Raw genomic sequence first — 23,553 nt, forward strand, 5'->3', positions numbered from 1 at the left:
CTGTGTACTTGAGTGACCCACGTTCTCAGTGCCCTGTACTGTGGCGATGGAGGGTGAGCGATGTGTTAGATATGAAATAACTTTGCAGTGACTAGTTTTACCTCTGGCTCCGTAGGAAAGTCAGCCTTCTTATTTTGCCAGTTCTCAGAAAAACATGGCAGCGCTCCCATTTCCTCTTCTCCTCCCTCAAGGCCTACCACCCTTTTTATTTTTATTTTTCGCTCCCAGGGCCATTAGACAGCATGCAAATTATACTTAATAGAGCCAGAACAATGCTGTGCTCCCAACGGGATAGATAAGGGTCAAATCTATCGTGTGCCAGTCCTCAGTGTGATACTAATTCTGGCTGCGTCCACCCAGAGGTCAGGCTGGAGGTGGCCACTGGCCCCTCGCCGCTCTGCTGCTCCTGCAGTTTCTTGCAGCTGGGCCTTGCAGCCAGGCCCATGGGCGGTTTGGGGGAGGCATGAGAGGATACTGTGCTCTGTGTACCTCCCTCTTGTGCCCCAGACCCTCCTCCTGGAGGCCTAGGAGCCCCTGCAGTGAGATGGTGGCAGCGGGCATTGTCATCAGCCCCTGGCCTTGGATTTGTTCCTGGCTCTGCCTTTGCTTTTAAACCATGGGCTCATGTCAGTGAGGTGGTTAGGGAGGTTCATTTTGTAGGTGGCTGTAAGTGTGCTTAAAAGTGAATAGACTATAAGGTAGGATGGAGAAGGGAGAGTGCTGGATGTCCCTGTGGAGGCTGAGGCCCAGGGCTCTTGACTTCCTGGAGAAGCTGGCATCCCGCTGGTGTTTTGCTTTTGGAAATGCCAGGTGCCTGAAGTCATACCTTTAGCCCAGGTTTGAGTGGATGAATTAAGTGAAAAAGGAGGCTTTGTGTTTTATAACTTACTTAAAGGAGTAGTTTGGGCCTTTTATTTCCTTACTTTCCCCCTCTTTTTGACCTTGCCAGGAATTCTTCTAGATTCCCAATGTTGCAAACACAGATGTGCTTACCTTTAAAACATAGCAGGAGCCTTGCTGAAGTCATCGACTTCCAGGGGAGCAGGATCAGAGGACTGAAGCAGAAAGTGAAAGTCTTTAAAAACAAAAATGCAACAGAGAAGCCTCCTCTTATTTCCAAATTGAGTATAATGCAAAAAGTAAACAGTTGGCACAAATGACTAATGCAGGTTTGTCAGGGGGTGAGCAAAAACATGCTGAATCCAGCAGCGTGTTTTGCTATGAGTTTAATTACATCAGACCTGTAGCAAGACAGGCAAGAATTTTTTTTCTACAGAAAAATGTCATCTAAAAAAATGTGGAAAATTCTCCTGTTCTACCTCCTACATGTTTCTATTGTCAAACAGTCACTGATCTTATTTTAGACTTGACCTTAATGTTCTTTCCACAGCACACAGGCTGAATGACATGTTATTCAAGTTCTCAGACAATATTATGATATATCTGCTGTTATATTTAGCTGTAACTTTCATTCTCCTTATAAACAAACCCACCTAAAACAACCACCACCTATCCAGGGAAAGTGTTTCCATTCCCTTCGGTTTAATTTGGACAAATTTGGCATGAAAACATTCAATAGTTCCATAATAACCTTTGCAACAGGATGCCTGCGGTGCTGACATGCAGGTCTAGAGCAACTTGTACCATGTGCCAGGAAATTGCATTCTTAAGAAAAATCTAGACATAAATTTTGAACAATCAACACTTAAATTTGGAGAAGTCTGGCATAAGTTGTAATCTGCCTCATGGGTTTTTGCTTTAATAGCTTTCTACTTTCTGAGCTGTGCCTCTCGGCCCTTTGTGCAGGCTTTGCCTCTCTGGGCTGAACCAGAAGGGAAGGGAAGAGATGAAGTAGAATCATGGAATCATTCAGGTTGGAAAAGACCTCTAAGATCATCTAGGCCAACTATCAGCCCATCCCCACCATGCCCTCTAACCATGTCCCTCAGTGCCACATCTACACAGTTCTTGAACACTTCCAGGGATGCTGACACCACCGACTTCCTGAGCAGCCTGTTCCAGTGTCTCACCACTCTCTTTGAGAAGAAATTTTTCCTAATGTCCAAACTGAACCTCCCCTGGTGCAGAACCCTGCAGAACCCACTGTCCCACATCAGCCAGGGGCGCCCTTCACTGTGGGGCAAGTCCATTTGATGAAATATGGGGGAACCAAACAGCAGATTAGCTCCAAGGTAAGAAAGTTTTCCCAGCCTTGATACCTGCATTCATCTCACTGTAAGTGGAGCGCGAAAACAGTAAGTGCAGCATGGGTGCCTATCAAGGCCCAATGGCTCATGCAACTGCTCTAAGACACTCTTGAATATTGAATCATCAAAACAGAGGTGGTTGTCCAAGGCTGCATCCATGAGTTTTGCCTCTAGGAGACTGTAAGGAAAAGTGACTAAATACATGCAGCTTGTTGGGAAATAAAAAGCCCTCTGTTTTTCCTGATGAGTCCAGTAAAGCAAGTGGCCAGTGTCACTGGCAAAATGCTAAACAGGATCCTGGGAGGAGGCGGGAATTGGGAGGGGATATTCCATCAGTGTGGATGGGCTGGGAAACCGTGTGAACCAAACCCCATCAGGAGAAGCTCGCTAAAACTTCAGCCAGGAAAAATTATACAACTCTATAAATAGCTAAATTGAATGCATTTGTGTGTGTGCACACACATGTATCTATGAGGTCATGTGCGTAAAAGAAATACAGTAGTACTTCATGTGTTGTTTTCTTTTTAAGTAGTGGAAAATGTTTTAATGATTTTTTTTTTTTTTCCTAGAGACAGTACATTATGTTCTGTCCTTAGGGCCAAAAGCACAAAGTGCCTATTTTCATGAGGAATCCTACAGAAGGAGGAAGGGAAAGTATTATGCAGTGCAGCGAGGGTATAGTAGCCATTCCACAGTGATTACACATCCAAGCAAAGGCTGTACTAGAAAACTCAAAAATGTATTAGAAGCGGAAAACAAGATGTGTGAAGTGTTTCCTATTCCTCCCCCACATCTATGACAACCAAGCATACATAGAGGCTGTCACGGAGTTTAAATTTAACCCCTTATATTTGATAATAAGGCTGTACTTCTGTGGTAGGCAGCCAACATGCTATGCAGGCATGCACAATAGATTGAGGACTTCCTGTGCTTATTAATTTTGCTCCCTTGCAACTTTGAGTTGATTTTCAGTGTGTTAAAACAGTCTGGTCAGACACAAAACAGAAGTGGCTGGAAGTGCTAAGCCATAGGCAGTAAGGAGTGAATGTAGCTAACGTGAATCCCAGCCTGAATTAAAGTATAGAACAGATTTTTGTTTTGTCCTAGTAGATTGTGATCCAAGGTCTGACTCTCCCACATTACCTTTTAATACCTTTTATTCATCCTTTGATGGCCAAACGATGAATGAAACCAGTTTTCTGAAACAAAAAGGCTCTTTTCCACACAAAATTCCAATGAATTAAAGGATCAGTAGAGTTGTTCAGTTTAATTCAAGAGCAAGATGCAGCCTGGGGTGTAATACGCTCATACCACGAGGGAATCAATTTTGTATTCGAGTCTCCTTTGCTGCCTTGTTTTAGCACTTATGATACCATCAGCGGCTTGGTAAGTGATGTAATGGGCATTAAATCAGGATGACCAACATAAACATCTGTCAGTGCATGTGAACATTTGATGTATGACCCAAGGGCCCGGTGCAGCAGTCAGTGTCTTGGCAAAGATGCTCTGGACATCAACGTCACCAGAGGTTGCGGAGCCACATGCTGGAGGGGCTACGTGCTGTCTCCCCTATGCTGTTAGCGCATAATCGAGTGCGTGACCTGGCTGCTTGCTCTCTGGTGTATCGCTTGGGAACGTGTCCCTCCAGTCACTTGTGCTGGGCAGAACTCAGCCCTGCGCTGAGATTTGGTGCACAGCAGCAGCAGCAGCCCTGTGGTTCCTCTCTGGGAAGCCTCAGCTGGCCTTCATGTGATACGTGGGCTTGCGCTTGTCCTCTGAAGAGCAAGGAAGGTTTGCAGAGGTAGCTGGTGTCATTATGGGTAGCCATGTAGACTGAGATTCATAGTTTAGTTGAAAATGTCAAAATGTCAGCTTTGGTTTTCTGTGCCCTTAGTATCAGAGGAGGCATTCCTTAGGCTCAGGCTATTCTGGTTCAATTTTCATTCAAAATCATCTTGTTGTTGTGTTCCTGCTTGAATTTGTACTTTTCTGTTCCTATTTATGAACCTAATTAGGTCCATGTTCCTATTTATTTATTTATTTATTTATTTATTGTTTTTTTTTTAAATGGGATTCATATGCTAGTAGTATCTAGCGAAGCCAAATGTGCAAATCAGTGAATATGTACCTCCTCCACAGAAATGGGCAGCAAGAATCTGAAAAGCACACCGCAGGGGAAGAGCAAAGTGACATGAGCACTGCCTGGCTCACGGGCAGCATGCTAGGGTCGCTTCTTTTTGGCAAGGTCTTTGGTGGAAGGGCAGCAGGCTTGCAAAGCGCCCAAGGAGCTGGCAGGAGAGCACAAATGTACATCCTTTCTTCTCGCTTCTCCTCCCGTGGGCATTTCAGCACAGCAGAGCGATGCAGGGGCTCACAGCCCCCTGGCCCCATCTATCCCCAGAAAGGTTTTGCTTCACCACGCTAAGCTACAGGAGAGCAGTTCTCATTTGCACTGCATTCTAGCTGTTAGAGGCATTATCATCTTCACAAAAAATAGGCATATTTGAGTATTTTACTTCTTTTTAATCACTTCAAGGTGCTGCACGCTTATAATTTACTTCAAAAGAAGTCTTTTGTCAGTCGTGAGTAAGTACATGAAGTAGCGAAGTGTAGACATCTTATTTCCATGGCTGTTAGAAAGAGTGCTGGCAGCATCCCTTTTTTTTATGATGAATATAATCTAGAAGAAGTAAGTGAAGTATTCCCAAATCACTTGGATTTTTTGGAGCTGAAACACGAGCCTTTCAAGAATGCAATGTAAGCTCCATTAATTTGAAATAAATTTAAGGAGAAAAAAAAAGCAAGCTGAAATATTTACTCTCTTTAAAAAGGCACTACCAACTTAAAGAAGAATAAACCATAGTTAGCTCAATGTATTCAGAGCAAAAATGCCAGAATGTGATTATTCTAAATGAGAAGCCTGAAGAAAAAAGCCACCTCTTGTCACCCAGGCAGATGTACGCACACACACCACACGTGCACCATTTGGTTTTTACAGAGTGTGCTTTCAAGTGAATGCTGCCATGGTCCTTGTTTAATCAGTTTCCTCTTTTATTTGTGTGCAGTTCTGTATAAAAGGAAGGCTGCTTGTAAAGTTTTTTAATAATTCATTCGAAAATGATTAGAGTTCAAGGGGAAAGTTTTCCCTTTAAATGGCTGAGCCAAGTAAGGAAAAAAGTGGGGAGAGCAGAGGGTGAAATTAATTTCTGCCTACAGTACGTACTGTATATTTAAATGCAGCATTCAGACTTAAAAATTAGGCTTAAATGGAACACCAGTGGCTATCATCTGTATTTAGGTCTTCCTCCTGTTGGCAAATTCATTCTGAATCTTCACAGGTGCTGCCCTACACAACAAGATAAAAAAGATGATTTTTGTCCTTGCACGTGCGGAGCAGGGTGAAAAATTCCACTTGGGACTCATGACTTTTTTGTTGCCAGCTGTGATTCAATCCTCTGCGCTCTGCCAAGTTCCCTGGCAGCGCCCTGCCATTATGTGCGGCTCTGTGCGGGATGCGCTGCTCGGTGCCACCAGGGCTGGCTCCAGGTGCAGCAGGATGTCTGCTCTGCCTCCTGGCGAGTGGCAATGCCACACAGCTACCATGCAATTACAGCTTAAACAAGCAATGCTAACCAGTTTGGTGGTGTTGATGTTGAGGGGCTGGTGGGTGGGCATGGTGGGTGGGCATGGCACAGAACCAGCAGCTCCTGGCGCTCAGCTTCAGCTCTCTGTGGTTGCGCCTGTGCCCTGGGACACTGCCTGCCATGGGCTTCTTTCTTCATGTTTTCCCTCCTTTCTCTTGTGCAACAAAACAGCTACCAAAGGCTTGGATTTGGCAGTGTTTTTGACTCGTAGTTTCCCTTTGAAACCCCTGTCAACACTTCCCCAACTTTCAGCTGAAACAGTGAAATCAATAGGGCTTGAGGACTCTGAAGCAGGGATGGAAGCCTGGGCATTGTGTTGCCTCCGGTCTCCAGAACTGTCCACACTACCTCAAAAAAAGCCTCTCTCTATTAATGAGAGCATGTCCTTCAGCTCCTTTGCTTTCCAGAAGCAGTCTAACCAGCTGCGAGCTGCATTGCCAGTAATTGCTGGGTTCTGGTTTTGCAAGTGCTACTCAGAGCTCGCGCGGTGGGAAGCAAACACCTTACTGCTCCAGAGAGGCTTAGCTGGGACTGTCTGTGCTTCCCCTGTGCTAAGCATGCCTATTTGTGTGTGCTTAGCATACAAACCATCTTTTGGGATGCTGCTTTGCCTTCTGTTTCATCTAAGCCACTCTTGACTGCACAGTGTTGTCAGAGACAGTCCAGAGTGAGGATGCCACTTGAACACAACAGAAGCAGAAGGTGACAGAGGCATGAAAACAAACAGAGATCAAATAGTTCTCTGTGGCCAGCAGATATAAGGGTATTTATAGGCCAACGCTTGCAAGTATAGTCAGCAATGTCTTGGTTATGGGAGTATGTTGTTTCGTTTCTTGAGCAGCAGCAGCCTTAAGGCATGGCCCAGGTATGTATGAGCTGGATCAAATCTGAGCTGTGGGCGTACTGGCATCGGTAGGAGCTTGATAAGCCTCAGGAGCGTAATTGGAGCATATCCACCGTGAGGAAAAGGCTGTTGTTAGTGACAGATGGATCCTAGACCTGATGGGGCCCCTGGTTTTCTCACAGGAGTGGGCAAGGGACAGCTGGCTGTGACCTACAAGCAAATAGTTTGATGCTAGGCACGGTACCAGTAGATGGTGCTGAAGAAAGGGTTGCACAGTTCCCAGGATTTGTGAGGACCCATTAAGACTTCTTCTTTGGGGGCTCCTTCCACACCAGTCTTTGTTTGGTGGTCGCATTGCCAGCTGGGCACAACCCAGACCCAAAGGCATGAGACCAACTTGTTACTGAGAATATCGCATCTTCAGCTTCTCCCCTTGAATGGAGGTGCTTCGTGTTTCAAAATTGTTAGCATTGCTAGTATAACATTCCATGGTCGTAAGCATACTCTGAACTGCTTACTCACTGGCAGTAAACAGTATTATTGTAATGGCTTATCATAACACCCAACAGCTGCTCACTTTCAGGAAAAGGCCAATGTTTATTGGCCTCCTACAATTGCCTCTGCGCTCTTCTGTCATGTACTGTTTTTGTCTCGGACTGCTGTTCTTGCAGGCATGAGCCCATTCTCAGAGGACTCTCACTTGACCTTGGGACACTTCGAAGCAGATCTGAAGCCATCCTTTTTTTCACCTTGTTTTGTATCCTACATGCTGTAGGTCAAAAGTGCTGGAGTTTGTAATGGAGTAGGCCACAGGTCTTCTGTTTTCCGTTTGAGGTAGGGAACCATCTGTATAAGAAATAGAATTTAAAATTGTTTCATGAAAAAATAGAGTCTACATTTTACAAGTTCAACTATGAGTGATTTTCCACCATTAGCTTTATGTACTTTTAATGTTTAGTCTAAATTAGGCCACAGGGAAAGGATGGTCTATCTTCAAAGAAACAATTAGGCTGATTGTGTTCTTTGGATTCGTGGAACACGGCAGTGGGTGTAGCAGTAGCTCTCAGGCTTTCCTCCATGCTAGCATACAAGATCTGGATGCAAGCTGGATACTTCTATTGTGTGGGCGTCAAAGGAGAGGGCTGGTAAAACTGGTTGGTGAAATTACCAGTGGAGCTCTAGAGCTGTGTTGGTAGTTTTAGAGGTATGCAAACCTGGGGAAGCAGACAGGCATCCCACATCCTCCCTATACAACTAAGGGACCTCACTGGATTTTCATGGACAGAGACCTCCTTGCACAGATGAATGAATATGTTCTTTTTCACTGCTACATATTCATAAAGAAAGATTTCTTTCGGTCATAATTGCAATTCCTTTCACTGAAATGAAGCCCTCCCCACACTCGTGCAACTTATGGGAAGCACATCTTGTGCCTTTATTACACATTCACAGGCCTTTGTCAGATGTTTTGAAATAAAGTGTATTATCTCCATTGATATGGGAGAAGTCACTAGAGAGACAAAAGTAGGAAAAGAAAGTAGTATCTATGAAAATTGTACTTCACTATGTCCTCTTGCTATTTCTTGTGCAGTGTGCTTTTATAATTAAATTTAGAAAACATGATACTGATTTTCATAGGTTTGTTTGCCTGTCATTTTTTTACATGAAGGCTGAACTTATTAGCTAAAGAAAAGGCTAAATTTACATGTAAGAATACCACTTTATGTCTTAAAAGACATGGTCTTGATGGGTTATGTGAATACAAAGTGATAAGCCATGAAATTCACCAGAGACGTGGTTGTATTCAAGCTGGAATGTGCTGCCACAGGGACAGCTTCACACAAGTCTTTTGGAAAACTCACAGTGGTTCTGCCAGCAGACTCTCTTCTTTTTTATTTTTAAGGTTTTATAACAACTGTTCTTCATTTACAAGCAGCTTTTCATACTGTTGATCCAAGGCAGTTGGCTAGTTTATCATCTGTTCAAATTTGGTACCCAACAACCTGCATGTAGGTGGCTAACATGTTGCATGAGTCCACAGTTTCACATGTTTGGTGACACAGGTTTCTCAGGATTTGTCTACCTGTGACATACTTTTCAGAAACAGGTGTGGAGGAGCAGCTGTTTCTGAAAGAGTCTGTGAACCAGTTGTCTTTTTTTTTTTTTTTGGAAAGAGGCTGTGTTGCTCCTGTATTTACAGTATTGCGGAGTTGGTTTCGGCTAAAGAGCAACAAAGCACTCTTACTTTAGAGCGAGAGGGTCAGCTCACGGAGGGATTCAGAAATAGCTGCTCCTCAGCCATCCCATGGAAATGCAAGCTCTCTTCTTTCACTTAGCTCTGTGGTTGTGATGCAAGGCTTGGTTTTGGACTAGATGGTATTTTGTTTGGATTGACAGTCAGCTGATGCTTTGGTTATTTTTTCTGAAGACCTGTCTGCACAGTTTATGTTACCTCGTGGTTGTCTGAAAGAGGACTTCAGAAACATTTAGTTTGGCCTGCAAACTGAATGAGCTTTGTTTAAATAACCAAAAAGGTACAGGCTATTTGATGTTTGAAATTGTCAATAAATTATGTTGAATATATATTTTTGGCACAATCTTTGTTAGTTCCCCACTGCTTCAAAGTACAGTTTCAGAGCTGAAGGTTGATCTGAGGACATTAAATGTACAGGTTACAGGTGCTCGTTTGTGAGGCACTGCAGTTTGCTGGGGTAGGTAGCTATTTACAGGTGATCCATGTCACCTAATTGTCATGATGCCTTCCTCCTGGCCAGGCTGTGATATCTGTGCAGAAGCTGAGGAGGCAGTAGTTTCATGGGACTGCTTGGGCTAAGCAGAGAACAGCAGCTGAGCCTACCCAATGCTACAATGGTGCAGATCCTGCAGGATGCATTTGTACCCCAAAGACTGAGAGTATTTGTGGATCTTTTTGCAGCAAATGTAGGTATTTCAGTATGGTTACTTTACATTGCTCTTTGTCTCCTTGGGTTTGCAAGTTACAGAGGCTTAAGCAGCCTTCTTGTTTATTGTTCCCTCTCTCACTTTCACATGACTTTTTATTGAAGGCCTGAGCACTTAGGCAGTGTTAGATTCAACATTCTTTTTAAATTAAATGTACTGGGGTGACCTAATCATATGTTAGCTGATTGACCGCAGGAATGGGAACCACGATATTCTGTAATCTAGTTTAAAGTTAATTCATTCTTTGACCTTGGGCAAGCTGCTTAATTTCTGCAGAAAGAGGATAACAATTCCTTTGAAATGTTGACAGTAAAGAGAACAAATAAGCAATTTTTAAATCTCTTTTGGTCAAGCATTCTCATTTTAGAAAGAACTCTAGAGTTTCATTTAAGTGTGTTAGGAGTCAAGAGATGTAGTAAGGGCTCCTGGCCCATCAAGGACTTAACGTGCTTTCAAATACTAACCCTTGTACCTCAGCTTGATGTTGCATGTGTGGTTTTTTTGTTTTTTTTGTTTTTTTTTGTGGGGATGGAGTAAGGGATTCATCTCTTGTCTCCAGAGCCACGTCGTTTGCCATCTTAGGTCTTGTGGCATGTAGACCCTATATGGATGGAAGTCTTACTTCCTCTTTGTGCAGAGGTGAGACACTTCATTCCATTTGTAGTTTTGAAATAGTATGTCTTTGTCCTAAAAAGTGATAATACTGATGAACTCAGCTCCATAGGGTTAAGTGTAGCAGTGGCTTCGTTTGCTGCTAGTGAGTTTGCCTCTTATGCCTGAAATTATCCGTGACGTCCAAAGCGATCAGCTTGCTGTCTAACATCATAGCGACAAAACACCTCGTGACAGCAGAGCAACCTTTCATGCTTTTCGTTTTTCAGTTGTGTTTTTTAAACTTTGAAGTGCCGTTTATTTTGACACCTGATATTTTTCAAGCCACATTTTTATTTGGTGGGAATGGCATTAACATGTATTAAAGGCAGAAAAACCTGAGGAAATGGTTACAAGCTATTCCCAGAATGTAAATAATGTCCTAAATTTTGAGCTGTACAAATCTGATGTGTTTTAAATGGCCTTCCAGAGGGCAAAATGAAACTTACTGTGGCATTTAACCAGCAGTTTACAGAGGTGCTAGTTATTCCACTTGGCTATATTTAGGAGTCCAGGAAACAACAAGACCAAAAAAATAGCTAAACGTTCTTGCAAAAAAAATTAAAGGAACAGTTTCAACTGTAAAATGCTGATGTCTACAGCAAAAAATCACAGCTGTTAAATGTTACCAAATCATAATAACTGTGACAGTTATATCCCAATCTTTCTGTAAGACATCTTCAGCTACGTGAAGGCCCCTTGATTTAAACAGGACACTGCAAGAGCATGGGGGCTGGTATTAGAGGATCCTGGTAAAACTGGATGACTAGTGTAAATGTTGCATCTAGGATGTTGTTGCATCCCAGAGGGTGAAGAAGTTACTTGGAGACATGTATAGACAGGAGTGAGATATAGGGTGTGTGGAAAAAACCATGGTACAGAGGCTTCATGCTGGTAAAGTCTGTAGACTGAGTCCAGTTTTGGACAAAATCTGAGAGGGAGTCCAAAGGCCTTCCCCATGGCCCCGGGGAACATAGCTCATGGGGAAAATCAAAGCAAAGTCTGCTCACTTGGTCTGTGAAAGTGCAGAAGGGCTAAGGGATGATAGGGTAAGTCTTGTGGCAGCTCCACAGCCAGAATGATACAAGAGCAGGATTGTCAGAGATGACATAGGCATTCCCTCTAGTGTAATGAAGCTTGCGCTGATATTTAGTAATGAAATAATACAAGTCCTGTAGGCAAATTAACTCAGCTTGTCCCTCCTTTGCACAAAAAAAAGTAGGTAAAGTTGCTGGGGCCAACCAGTATTTTGCACTCCGCCTTCTGAAGTGATGTAACTTTTACCAACCTTTAAAATACTGATGATGAATGAGTCACTGTTTCTCAAGGGTTTTGGTCAGCTGTTCCAGTTTACTGGTCTGGAATCTCACTTGTACCATCCAGTCTCTCCGAACTTCCACTCGTTTGTTTAAAAGCTGCAGTTACCATCTTTACTGAGAGAAGCTGTCATAGCACCAAGGTTGGAAATCCACTGTAATAAATGCTACTTACATACATGGGGAGACAGAGCACCTACTTTTGCTCTGTTATTGAACTGTTTTCCTGCTTCAGTTTAGTTCCTTAAGGCTGTGATTTCTCATCATGGCAGTTTTATAATTGCAGCCTCCCCAGCATCATGCAGAGGGTGTTTTTGCTGCAAGAAAGTGGTGAGGAGTACCTTGCTGAAAGCTTCCTTCCTTCACCCTCACCCTCTCTCAGAATCACCCCAGTCCATCCCGTACAAGCTGGCCAATGCCACCCCCCTGAGGAATGTGTCCTGCTCATCCACCTCTTGAGCGAACTTCCACGCCTGACACCCAGACCACAGTGCAGGGTAAGCCTCAGAATCCTGTGGGATGCCCAGGGGAAAGCCTGGGAGCCACCACGTGAAAAGGTGGGCTTGTGCTTGACTCTTGGTCTTCTGCTTAGAGCGTGGCCCCTCACTGCGAGCAGTGGTGAGAGGTACCCCTAATGAGGTCCCTCACTGCTCACTGGACCAATGTGGTTTTAAGTCTTAATAACGCGAGGCTATTTTGTTAGCAGCTTTACTTTCCAAGTCTTTTCCCCTTCCAGCACCCCTAGGTACGGCTCTACTGGATCAGTTACCATCTGCTCCAGTGTTTGCATTTAGCCTGCAGGGCCCGTGATCTCAGAAATATTTCCTGTAAATGGAATCTCTCATGCCAGGCCTGTCACACAATAGATATATAATTGGATAAAACCTAAACTGAAAACAACAAACAAGAAGAAGAAAACTACATGTTGTGCCATACGCAGTGCGTGAGGCTGTCCAAAATGGGATACACTCCTTGTTTATGTCTGAAGCTGCTCTAGTATGTCTCTTTTTATTTCCCGTTTCTGTTCAACAAAATCAAATTAATGTAATAACTCAATTCCATGGAGCATTTTTTTTCCCTCTTAATATCCAACTGGAGCAGACTGTGATGCATTAGCAGAGCACCATTGTCTCCGCAACAAACACAGGTACTGCATTTTCAATCCCATTCTTGATCTTGGGTACTAGATGGAGCACTCCTGGAGGTGGCAAATCATTCTCCTTCTCTGTGGTCTGATGGCCAGGGGCAAGACGGGCCCCAGGGAAAATCAGCAGGCGAACCATAAGCAACCCATGCCTTGGTCAGCCAGAGCCAGGGTCAGCTTGCAAATGATGTGCCATGAGCCATACAATGGAAAAGCAAATGGAGGCTTGTGTAGGATGCTGCTCTCTGGGACCTGCCTTCAAGAAGATGCAAGTTGTGGCAAACATCCAATCTGAAGAATTTACACCTAAATGTTAAAAACAGTTCTGAGTAAATAAATCAGAAGTTGATGGCTGTGATTTTCCCCTTGCTCATACTAGGAATTTTCTTCATCACCACTGCAAGAACAAACTGGTGAATCTTGTCTGTGCCACTAGTAATGAGCTTACAAATATATTTTCTGTTTTGTTGGAGGGACTGCAAATGCTGTATGCTAGTTATAGCTTCCAAAAGATGCTCAGAAGTACACTGCAGAACATTAAAAAAGGAATTGAATTCAGCTTCAGTCAAGATCAGTAATTGTTTTTTATACTCAAAAAAAAACTCAGGGTTTTGTTTTTTTTTTGAGTGCCCTGAAAGTAGTAATGGTAATCCTAACAAAGGGGCTGATTTGTAAATTTTTTCCCAACAGACTATGCAACCATGTTGTACTAACTTAGGCTTATTTATGATAAATGTAGTCTAAAGCACTGGATATATAAACCTGGAATCCTTTTTAATTCCAACATAAAAGGATTACATTTTATCGATGTAGCTTATCTCCTAGCATTCTGCCTCTTTTCTTACATCGTTTTTTGAACATTCAAAACACCTTCTTTCTCTTCTTGTCTTTCTACAATAGCCAGCAATTTCTAAATCAAAAATAAGATCCTAGTGCTGTTTTTGTCCATGGGGTATTTTACTGATTTCCGCAAGGGCAGTGTTTCCTCAATAATGGTTAAATATAGGCCCATAAATTCACCCTTCCTAAAAAATGTGTCCCAGTGTTGGCTAGTAGCTTCCATTTGCCTTTCACTTGAGCCGTAGGCTTAGTTGTTTGGAAAAAGATTGGGTTTGATGTGCCTTCATTAAACAAATAAAGTGAGCCAGAAGCAATCAAAACTACGCGTCAGTTCATGAAGAGCGAGCCTTGGTTTCTTTGTGCGGGAGATTAACACTTCCTCAGGAGGACTGTAATAGGATTGATCCTCCCAGTGGCACTTCAAAGACAAACAGTCCTGAAGATTTTTCCTGCGTCATTTACAGTACCTCTGGAAGTTCAGCTTCTGCATTTGGAGCCTTCTTTCTGTGCAGGGAACTAGCTCAGTTTGCTGGTGTAAAGCTGAGTGTAAGCTCCTGCATCTGAAATCTGGTTCTTAGCTTGCATTTAAATGCCTCTAATACACTGGTATGTTTTTACACATATGTACCCATGAACTGAGATGCCTGCTGTCACAAAATGGCCCGATGCTGAGGATACCCTCCCATGAGTTTAGAGGCAAACTCATTTGTCTGGGACCTGATCCCTGCCACCAGAACCACGTATGCTTTTGTATCTCCAGTTGATCTTGGATTAAAAACCAAAGCAGTGTGATACTGGTGTGGAGACCTGGACACGTTGTCCCATGTGATACCCAAACCCATTCCCACGTATCTTCTTGTCTTCCTGGTTCCCCTTGTCCTTCCTGCTCACTGGGATGGGCAGTTTTACAGTGAAGGATGGGAGACTGTCCTCCACCGAGGAGGACAGCCCATGTTCATGTAGTTAGGCTGCTTTCTTTGTCAATGGAAACTTTGAAACCCTTCAGAGTAAAGGCTGAGAAAGCCAGTTCCTGGTAAGTGCTCACTGCTTGTCTGGAGGAGGCAACCCTGTGCACTCAGAGAAAAGAGAGGAGCGGTATAATGTGTGAGAAACTGGACCTCTGCATGTTCTACTGGTTTGGCTCTATGGGTAATAAGTCCCTACCTGCTTGGGTTGGGCAGCTTTCAAAAATAAAACTCTGCTGACCTAGCAAGTTCTGCCAGCTCCAGGGCGCTGAGATGGGCTCTCTGATTCTCACCATGGGCCCGCAGAGACCTGCTGTGCCTGTGTTCTACCTAAATGCTGCAGTCTTCAGCCAGTTGGCTGAATCATAGGGTGAAACCCACTCTGTATGTCTTTGACAGACATCAAGGAAAGAGCCAGAAAGTCCCTGAGCACTTTGTTCATTTAGTTCTCGTTCTTCTGATGACAAGTTTTGCTCTCACACTGATTGAAATGAATGGATTAGACAGGACGTACCAGTTATGATTTAATTTTTCACTTCGAATTTGCTGTCAACCTCTGTAATTCTATTGCCAGGATTTCTCATAAAGCATCTTGGTATGTTAGTTAATACATTTAAATCTACTTAAAAAGACTCTCTCTTGGGAGAAAATGGAGCCCTGCTTAACATTCCTTATTAGCTTGCTTAGGGGGAAAAAACGGTTGTCCTTGCCATATTGGCTTACAAAGAGAGTTGCATTCTTACTCCATGTACTTTAGTAATTTGTAATCTTCCGCTCTAACTAGCTTATTTCCATGTTCTCGCGATTCGGTTGTTTTAGTATCTGCTTTGACTAATAATGCGGTGTGGCAGCGTAATTTCGATGACCACAAAATGAGCAAGCAAAAGTTGCAGACTAATTCTGGTACTTGGATGTACCCAAACAGAAATTTCCCGCCTGCGCCGTGTCGCTCGCCAAGCCCCCGGCTAACCAGCCAACAGCACCGAGCCTCTGGGCCCCTCTGGCCCCTTCTACATGGCGAGCAATTGCCAGTAAACATTAAACAAGTGATGGAAAGCACCCTTCTCTGGTACTTCTCACATTACGAAGCAGCATGCAAGCCTTCCAGCCTCGGGAGTGAACAATCCATGTGTTTCCCAGCATCGGTGCGGGGAAGCAGGACTTGGCACTGGGAGCACGTTGAGGACTTTTTGCTTTGGCAGGATGGGATGAGGGTCTCTTTTCTTTGACGAAAGCCCAAAGGGAAGAAGAGCTGGGTTCTTGGAGCACCGCAAGGCCGGTACCTTAAATGGTGGCTGATGACATTGCCCAGGTGTGGCTGTGTGTGCAGCCATTGCCCTTGTGGTGAAAGGGAAGTGGATGGCATGTGTTGACTTCTTCCATATCAGGGTTATGCTTCTGGCTCATTGCAATCCCATAAATTAAGCCTCTGCTCGCTATAAATTAACCACCATATTAAGTGCAAAGTCCAGAAATAAAAGGACATAAATATTTGCATTTGAAAGCTGTATTGTCGTCTGTAGATGTTTAAGTGGGGATTTTATCCTTTAGATTAGGAATACCACTTATCTCATCCTTCTGGTTATTTTCACTGCCCTTCTAACTTGGAGATAAATATTCCTTAATGGTTTTTTTATGTGTTTTATTTCTTTTTCCATGATGATCAGATCAGTTCTGACTAAAAATGAAGCCAATTATCAAGAACAATAAATAAAATAGAAGTGCACATTGCTCCTCCCGCACTGGAAGAAAGATCAGTAAGTTGAGACAAAACAAATTTAGTTGCCAAGTCTAAGTACCAAAGGCAGCAAGGAGAACTCAGGCCCCATCCTAATTAAAGAGATCTAAACACAATGAAAACATACTGTACTGATGTCGTATGTTAAAATATTTATAATTGCACAAAAGGAATTGCAGCCTATTGAAACCATTTACAGAGCTCACCATTTCTATGAGCTGAAGGGAGGAGTGACTGAAAGGACTGGTTTTGCTCAGACCTAAGTCCCAGGAAAGTTTTGCTCTTCCAGTTCCACCTGAGAGGTCCAATGTCATCTTTCCACTTTGCTTTGTTACCTGCTGGATGCAGGAGATTGCTGTGCCATTACATCTGAGGACAGGAGATGGTTCTGCCCAGAATGGGCACTGCATTACGTTCGGCTGCACTAGAGTCATTTCTGTTGTCAAGATGCTGCCTGCTAACTGAGGGCCCTTTGTGTGAGTCCTGCCAAAGGGAGGTGAGGGCTTCCAAAAAGGCAGGGAGTGGCTTCAGATAAGCTTGACAGGCTGAAAGTGTGGTTAGGCAGCAAGAAATACTCTTGCCTGCCTGCTGTGGTAAACTGGTGGGAAAAAACAGGTATGCTGGAAATTGCAGTCCAGGAAAAGCAGAGAGGAAGCAGGACGATCCACAGCCATATGTATGGAAGTGTTGAAAATGCTGACAAGTCTGCCTCAACCGCCTTCCCAAAGCTGTGTGTAGCAGGGAATGTGAACAGCAGGCAAGGGTGTCTCACAGTGCTCAATTGGCTGGTTAAACCTGACCTTACCTGCATACATTTTGTGAACAAGAGCCCCAGTCTGTGTTCCCACAGAAGCCTGCTGCTGATGTGCTCACTTAAATATTTTTGTAGTATGTAAATAGGTTTTTGGCTGGACATCATGTACTCTTTGGAGTAGGAAACTTTTCGAGTGTGGCTTAATTTAATATCTTCCTTGTTTGTGTTTGTATTTCTTGGTATTGATTTTCACAGAATCATAGATTCATAGATTTGTTAGAGTTGGAAGGCTATCTAGCCCAACTCCCCTGCAATGAACAGGGACACCTACAGCTACATCAGGTTGCTCATAGCACTGTCCAGCCTGACCTTGAAAGTCCCCAGAGATGGGGCTTCCACCACCTCTCTGGACAACCTGTTCCAGTGCTTCACACCTTTATTGTAAAAAACCACTTCCTTACATACAGTCTAAATCTTCTCTTTTTTAGTTTGGAACCATTTCCCCTTGTCCTATCACAACAGATCCTGCTAAAGGTTCTGTCCCCTCCTTTCTTATAGCCCTCCCATTTAGATACTGAAAGGCCACTCTTGGATCTCCCCAGAGCCTTCTCCTCTCCAGGTTGAACAGCCCCAGCTCTCTCAGCCTGTCCTCACAGAGGAGGTGTTCCACTCCTTGGATCATATTTGTGGCTGTCCTCTGGATGTGCTCCAGCAGGTCCACATCTCCCCTCTCCTTTACTAAGAACTCCACATCTGGACTTCCATGTTTTTCTTTCTCAAATACTAATGAAATCCTTTTGTAGATAAACTAATAAAAGCAACTTTCTAAGTTTCTCCAATGCTAAGGAGCTCTGGCAACGTGTGAAAATATTGGTACTTCTTATTGGCATTTATAAAAGAGAACTTATTGCTTGCTGTTTTTAGTAGGAATTTTATCACCTGAAAGGTGATTGCAATATTTAATTGAATATCTAATAATAATGAATATCTAACAAAATATCCAATGTGCCATTTTAGGGAAATAAAATTGGCTAATGCCAATCTATAACATACCTTTCTGTAATACGAAATCAGAAAACAAATTGTAAATCATACAGCAGAAGAAATGGGGTTACCTCTCTGAAATTATCCGTGAGCCAAGAAATGCAATCCTGTTTATGCCCAGTTTGGCAAGAACTGGAAAAAATGAAACTTGTTGTCAGAAAGAGATTGATAGCCCTGCAGGGATTCAGGAAAGAATAAAAAGTGTTTGTTGAGGTATGTTAAAAAGGCATTTATGAGAAAAGATGTGTGCTGTTTTTCAAGTGGTTGTGGATTGCAGTGAGGGGATGCAGACAACCCGGTGGTAATCTCACTTCATCCAGCTTGGAGGTTAAGTCAGTTCCTGTCCAAAACCTTTGAAAACATGAGTGTGAGGCTGCCTCCAAGATTGCTGAGAAACTGGAAGTTGGTGCCACGCTCACATGGAAGAAGAAATTCTTCACTCAGAGGGCAGTGAGGCACTGGCACAAGCTGTCTGAAGAAGCTGTGGTGCCCCATTCCTGGAGGTGCTCAAGATTGGATGGGGCCCTGGGCAGCCTGAGCTGGTGGTGGCAGCCCTGCCCGTGGCAGGGGGTTGGAGATGGATCTCTAAAGTCGCTCCCAACTTGTCCCATGATTCTAGGATTCTACATGATTCTTCGACAGCATGGAGGCAGTTCAACTGATGGGTGGCCTGAGCCACTGAGGTAGGCATGACCTGTGTCATGAGACATGACGCTAGGGGCTTGACAGGGCCATTGAAAAAACCAAGGAAGTTTTTCTCTGAAAGGTTAAGAATTTTTAAGGTTTGCAGTTATCCCCTGCCAAATGTTTGCAAATGTGAAGCTGGATTGCTCTCTTAACACCTGGCCAAAGTGATACCCAAGTGAAGAACCTTGAGAAGCGGGAGAAAGATGGATGATTGCTTTAAGTTTGTGGAGATACCCACCCTGCACCTCAGATCAGAAATTCCCAGCCTGTGATACCCACATGGCAATGTTGCCCAAGCCTGTGCATATGGCTGTCTCATGCTCTGAAGCAGCCATCATAAATGGGTACTGGTTTTTGTCTTTTTCTCTTGATATGTCTAGCAGCAGTGATATTACAGCTAGATCCGCACAATTGCTCATGTTATTCAGCTGTTTTCAACCCTCCTTTTCTAGCTGTGCTCCTAACAGGGTTGTGCTGGCACTTGCTTTCCAAGAGGACAGCACACAAGCAATGAGCATCCCTGCAATGAACAGCACTGCAGCTCTCAGCTCCTGCTGAATTCATTTTGCTTCTAGCATCTCCCACTCCACTCTGTGTTTACTCCTACAACAACTGAATTAAGGGGATGGAAATTACATGTCAAAATACCCAGGCTTCAGTGGCTTGCCCAACTTCACTCAAAAGGCTTTGGCAGAGAACTGCCTCCTGAAACTTGCTTGCCCTCTGGAAATGGTCTGTGTCATCTCTTCACCCTGCGGGAAAGCCAGGGCAAGCGGAAAGTCAGTTTAAAAGTCAGTTTAAAAAAAAAACAAACCCTTGTTTATTTAACTTTCTAACAATTTAATCAACATCCTATTATTCTTGGGAAGTTTAGATATGGCTCTATTTTTTTTTTTTTTTCTTTTCCTTAATTCAGCTTGAGATACGCACTCCTGGGGTCAGTCCTTTTACACAAAACTTCAGCCTTGGCAAGATAAATGGAGTCGAACAGAGAATAAACATATTTGTATAATTTGTTTCATACAGTATGGACGTATTCCTACAATTCAGTGTTTTAACAATTGAAGTTTACTATGGACATAATTTGACTAGGGAAAAAAGTCCCTCACTTCTCTTCAAATGCTGTGCATGAGGCCTGCCTCGCTGACAGATTACAGAGCAAGTTTTAAAGTGGACATGGAAAGAATGCCAAATTCAGCTTTCCTGGCAATAATTGCCGTAGAAAGAAGCTGGATTAGAGCAGCTGGAATAAAAAGTTGAGCGCTAAAACAAAAATGCTAATTACCAGTTTCTCTAATCATGCAAAATTAATGTTTTATGACATTTTAATATGATTCTTTTAGCCTTTCCCATTTTGTCAGTGCCAGCATCCTGTGAGCAGCTCAGGGACACTGTAATTATGTGCTCCAGGCCATCGGCAGCTTTGTGCCTTACCTGGCTGCTTTGAGCTGAGCTGCAGTCACGATATTCCAATCAGAGTCATGCGAACTGCTACCCTCTGGGAGGCAGAAATGAGAATACCCGAGAGACAACCCCCAGCACTTATTTTATGTAAGCCTTTGGAAGGGCCTGGGGAGAGCTCTGAGTGTCTGGGGTGCAGCAGCCTGATAAGGTGGCTAAATGCAGGCTCTCAGGGAAGCATATTCACAATGCGTGGGCTGCTTGCAGTGTCCATACACAGATTGAGGACTGTGCAAAATTATGGAGCATTGAGATCCCAGGGTTGGGCCCATCCCTGCCCCTTCGGTTGAGATGGAAACCCTTTATGTATTTCTTAAATCTGCTTTCTTAAATCTAATTTGCCGGCCATTATTTTCATTTCGTTTTTGAGGATTGGTGGTAGATTTGTATTTGAGGGGACAGCCATCTACTCTTTACTTTTTTTAGGGCTTAAAATTTTCCTATAGGTCAACATTAATTCTCTGCTGATGCCTAATTTAGATGGCCCGATTGGCTTATTTTCAGACTGACTGGGGTGCACTGCTATTGAAATTAAATCTGTAGTTTAATTTCCCTTTTAATCTGTTTCTTCATCAGAGAGAATCATTATTTCTTGGTAATGTTCTGTAAGAGGAGAAGCCTGCCATTCCTATTCCAGCATGTCACTTTACAAGTGTACTGCACGATTCGGACTTTATGCTTTTCCAAGAAGTTGCTTATTTCCTATATTTATTTGGGTTCATGGTTATTAAATAGTGTGGGAAAGTAAGGGGAAAACGCTCTCTCTTCAGATAGATGGTGCAGCCTGTGCACAGCCCTGTTTTCCACCCTACCCCCATCAGAGGGGCTGGGACGTGAAACAGCTGGTGCGTCTCTCCAGAGACTAATGTGCTGTCTCTCGCTCCATTTTGTGCTCGTAAGCCTCAGGCATTACTCTGTAAGTGCACTCCAGGAATTAAATTAATTTACAAGCTGGGGAATGGGCTGTTTCTCCTTGCTCACAGGGCCCAGATTGGACTGCTACTGTATAGCCAGGGCAATGGGATGGCCACGCACATTGTCCTGGGGAGCACCTGCAAGTGGGGCAGCATGCAGCCAGCACCACCACAATTGCATGGCATGATGGGTCCTGGTGATCCTTGCTGGGATTATCATAGAATCATCATAGAATCATAGAACGGCCTGGGTTGAAAAGAACCACAATGATCATCTCGTTTCAACCCCCTGCTATGTGCAGGGTCACCAACACCAACCCAGGCTGCCCAGAGCCATATCCAGCCTGGCCTTGAATGCCTCCAGGGATAGGGCATCCACAACCTCCTTGGGCAACCTGTTCCAGTGCTTCACCACCCTCTGGGTGAAAAACTTCCTCCTAATATCTAACCTAAACCTCTCCTGTCTCAGTTTAAAACCATTCCCCCTTGTCCTATCACTATCCACCCTCGTAAACGGTTATTAGGAGATGATTTGGATAAGTGATGCCTCCTTTTCTCTTAGCTTTTATCCCAGCCATGAAGGTGTTTCTCAATTTGCCATTTTGCTTCTTCTAAGTCATGTCCATCCATAGTTAAAATTGTCTTAAACCACCTCCTGTGTAAGTGACTGCTGCTGGGACCTGGATCATGCTTTCCTGCATAGGAAACATGGCCAGTGCCAGTCTCTAGATCCATTCAATCTGCAGCCCCAAGGACATGCTAGCTGGCCTTAACCAGCTAATGGGAGCACTCAAGAGTAGACTGTGTTTTTCACATTTTTGTGCCCATGTCAGTAACAGCCATGCCTGCTGTCATCACTGCAGTAGCTCAGTTGTTCATCCTTTCACCACGTTTCAGAACTCCCTCCTGCCCCAATCCCTGTCCCAAGGGACACACTTTGCGTGCTGCTGTGGTGCCGCAGCCCCATGGCCCTGGCATCCTCCTTGTCTGTTCCTCCAGTGCCCGTTCTTTTTACCACTGACATAAACCAGAGCTTCCCTTGTGCCTTCAGCTGGAGACGGACACAGAAACTTTGTGGAGGGGCTGCATGGGCAATGTTTAAAGGAGGGACGAGTCTCGCATCATACCGTAGCAGCTGGTGATCAAAATATATTAAAATATGATTTTGCCACCAGCATCTCCTTATGTTTTTTTATGTGCTGAGTACCTGTTATCCCATGGACATCAGACAGCAGACCCAGCACCACTCGCAGCTGTCCTTGCAGTGCTCTCCATCAGGCAGGCTGCTGAGCAATTGTGCAATAATTGGAGCCCCACACTTCCAGGGTGTATTGTGGTGTTTCTGCATTTGTTGCTAGGGAACTGCCCTGTACCTTGTGTTACGGCTGTCGGGGTGAAACTGGCTCGTGTAACTAACAGCCATGCACCTATGGGGACTGGAAGGGAGAGCTCCCCATGGCATGGGCCCACTGTCCATGTGGGTCTGTGGAGAGCCAGCAGTAATGGCAGCAGCCCAGCTAAGAAGGCAGGAGTTAGGGGCGATGTTTAAACAGCTTCAAAGCATAATTCACGCCGAGTATCACGGTGCAGGAATGCGGAGGCTGTTTGATCTTCCTCCTCGCCAACCTAAAGGTGAAGGGCTTTTTTTGGAGTTTCTTAAATCCCCTGAGAAAAGGTAACTATAACAATGAGCGAGCAGATGTGTGGGAGTGAGTGCAGCTGTAACTGGATCCAGACGCTCTGCTGTATGTAGGGACATGAAGGGAATGTTCCAATAAAATTCACGTAATAAAAACCCAAGCCCTTTTTTTCCTGGTTAAACTTGGATTCACATGTGCAGCATTCCTGCGGACTTTGATGTGGGTTGATGTTAGCACCATGCAAAAACGGACCGGGAGAAAGATTTTTAACAGGCCGGGGGTACTGGAAGGTAAATCCATGGAGACCTGCAAATTTAAATAGAAAAACACTTGCCCAATTAAGACTCTGAGCAAACAGATATTTCAGTGATGCAATCACCCTCACCATATGAGCTTGCTGCTCCAGTAAAGACATTCTCAAACTTTCTGAAGCCCGTGTCTATCTGATGTTGCCACTGCCCTCACCTTCCTGTGTGATCCTTGGTTCCTGACCCACCAGGTGAGCCGCTCCCTCCTGGGGGGATGGGAAGAGTGGAGTCGTAGAATCATACAATCATTAACGTTGAGAAAGACCACTAAGGTAATCTAGTCCAACTGCCAACCCATCACCACCATGCCCACTAACCGTGTCTCTCAGTGCCACATCTACCGTTTTCTAGAAGACCTCCAAGGATGGTGACTCCACCACCTCCCTGAGCAGCCTGTTCCAGTGTCTCACAAAGAGCAGCAGCACAGGCCACTGC

General features: G+C 44.1%; 1 protein-coding gene across 1 annotated transcript in view; it reads left to right on the forward strand.

Annotated features, from left to right (window-relative positions):
* BCL2 (BCL2 apoptosis regulator) overlaps positions 1 to 23,553 on the forward strand; it is a 90,367-nt gene that overhangs the window by 11,932 nt on the left and 54,882 nt on the right. The window lies entirely within an intron of this gene.

Source organism: Meleagris gallopavo, chromosome 3 (assembly GCF_905368555.1).
Source record: "Meleagris gallopavo chromosome 3, MGAL_WU_HG_1.1, whole genome shotgun sequence".
In the NCBI taxonomy this organism is placed as follows: Eukaryota; Metazoa; Chordata; class Aves; order Galliformes; family Phasianidae; genus Meleagris; species Meleagris gallopavo.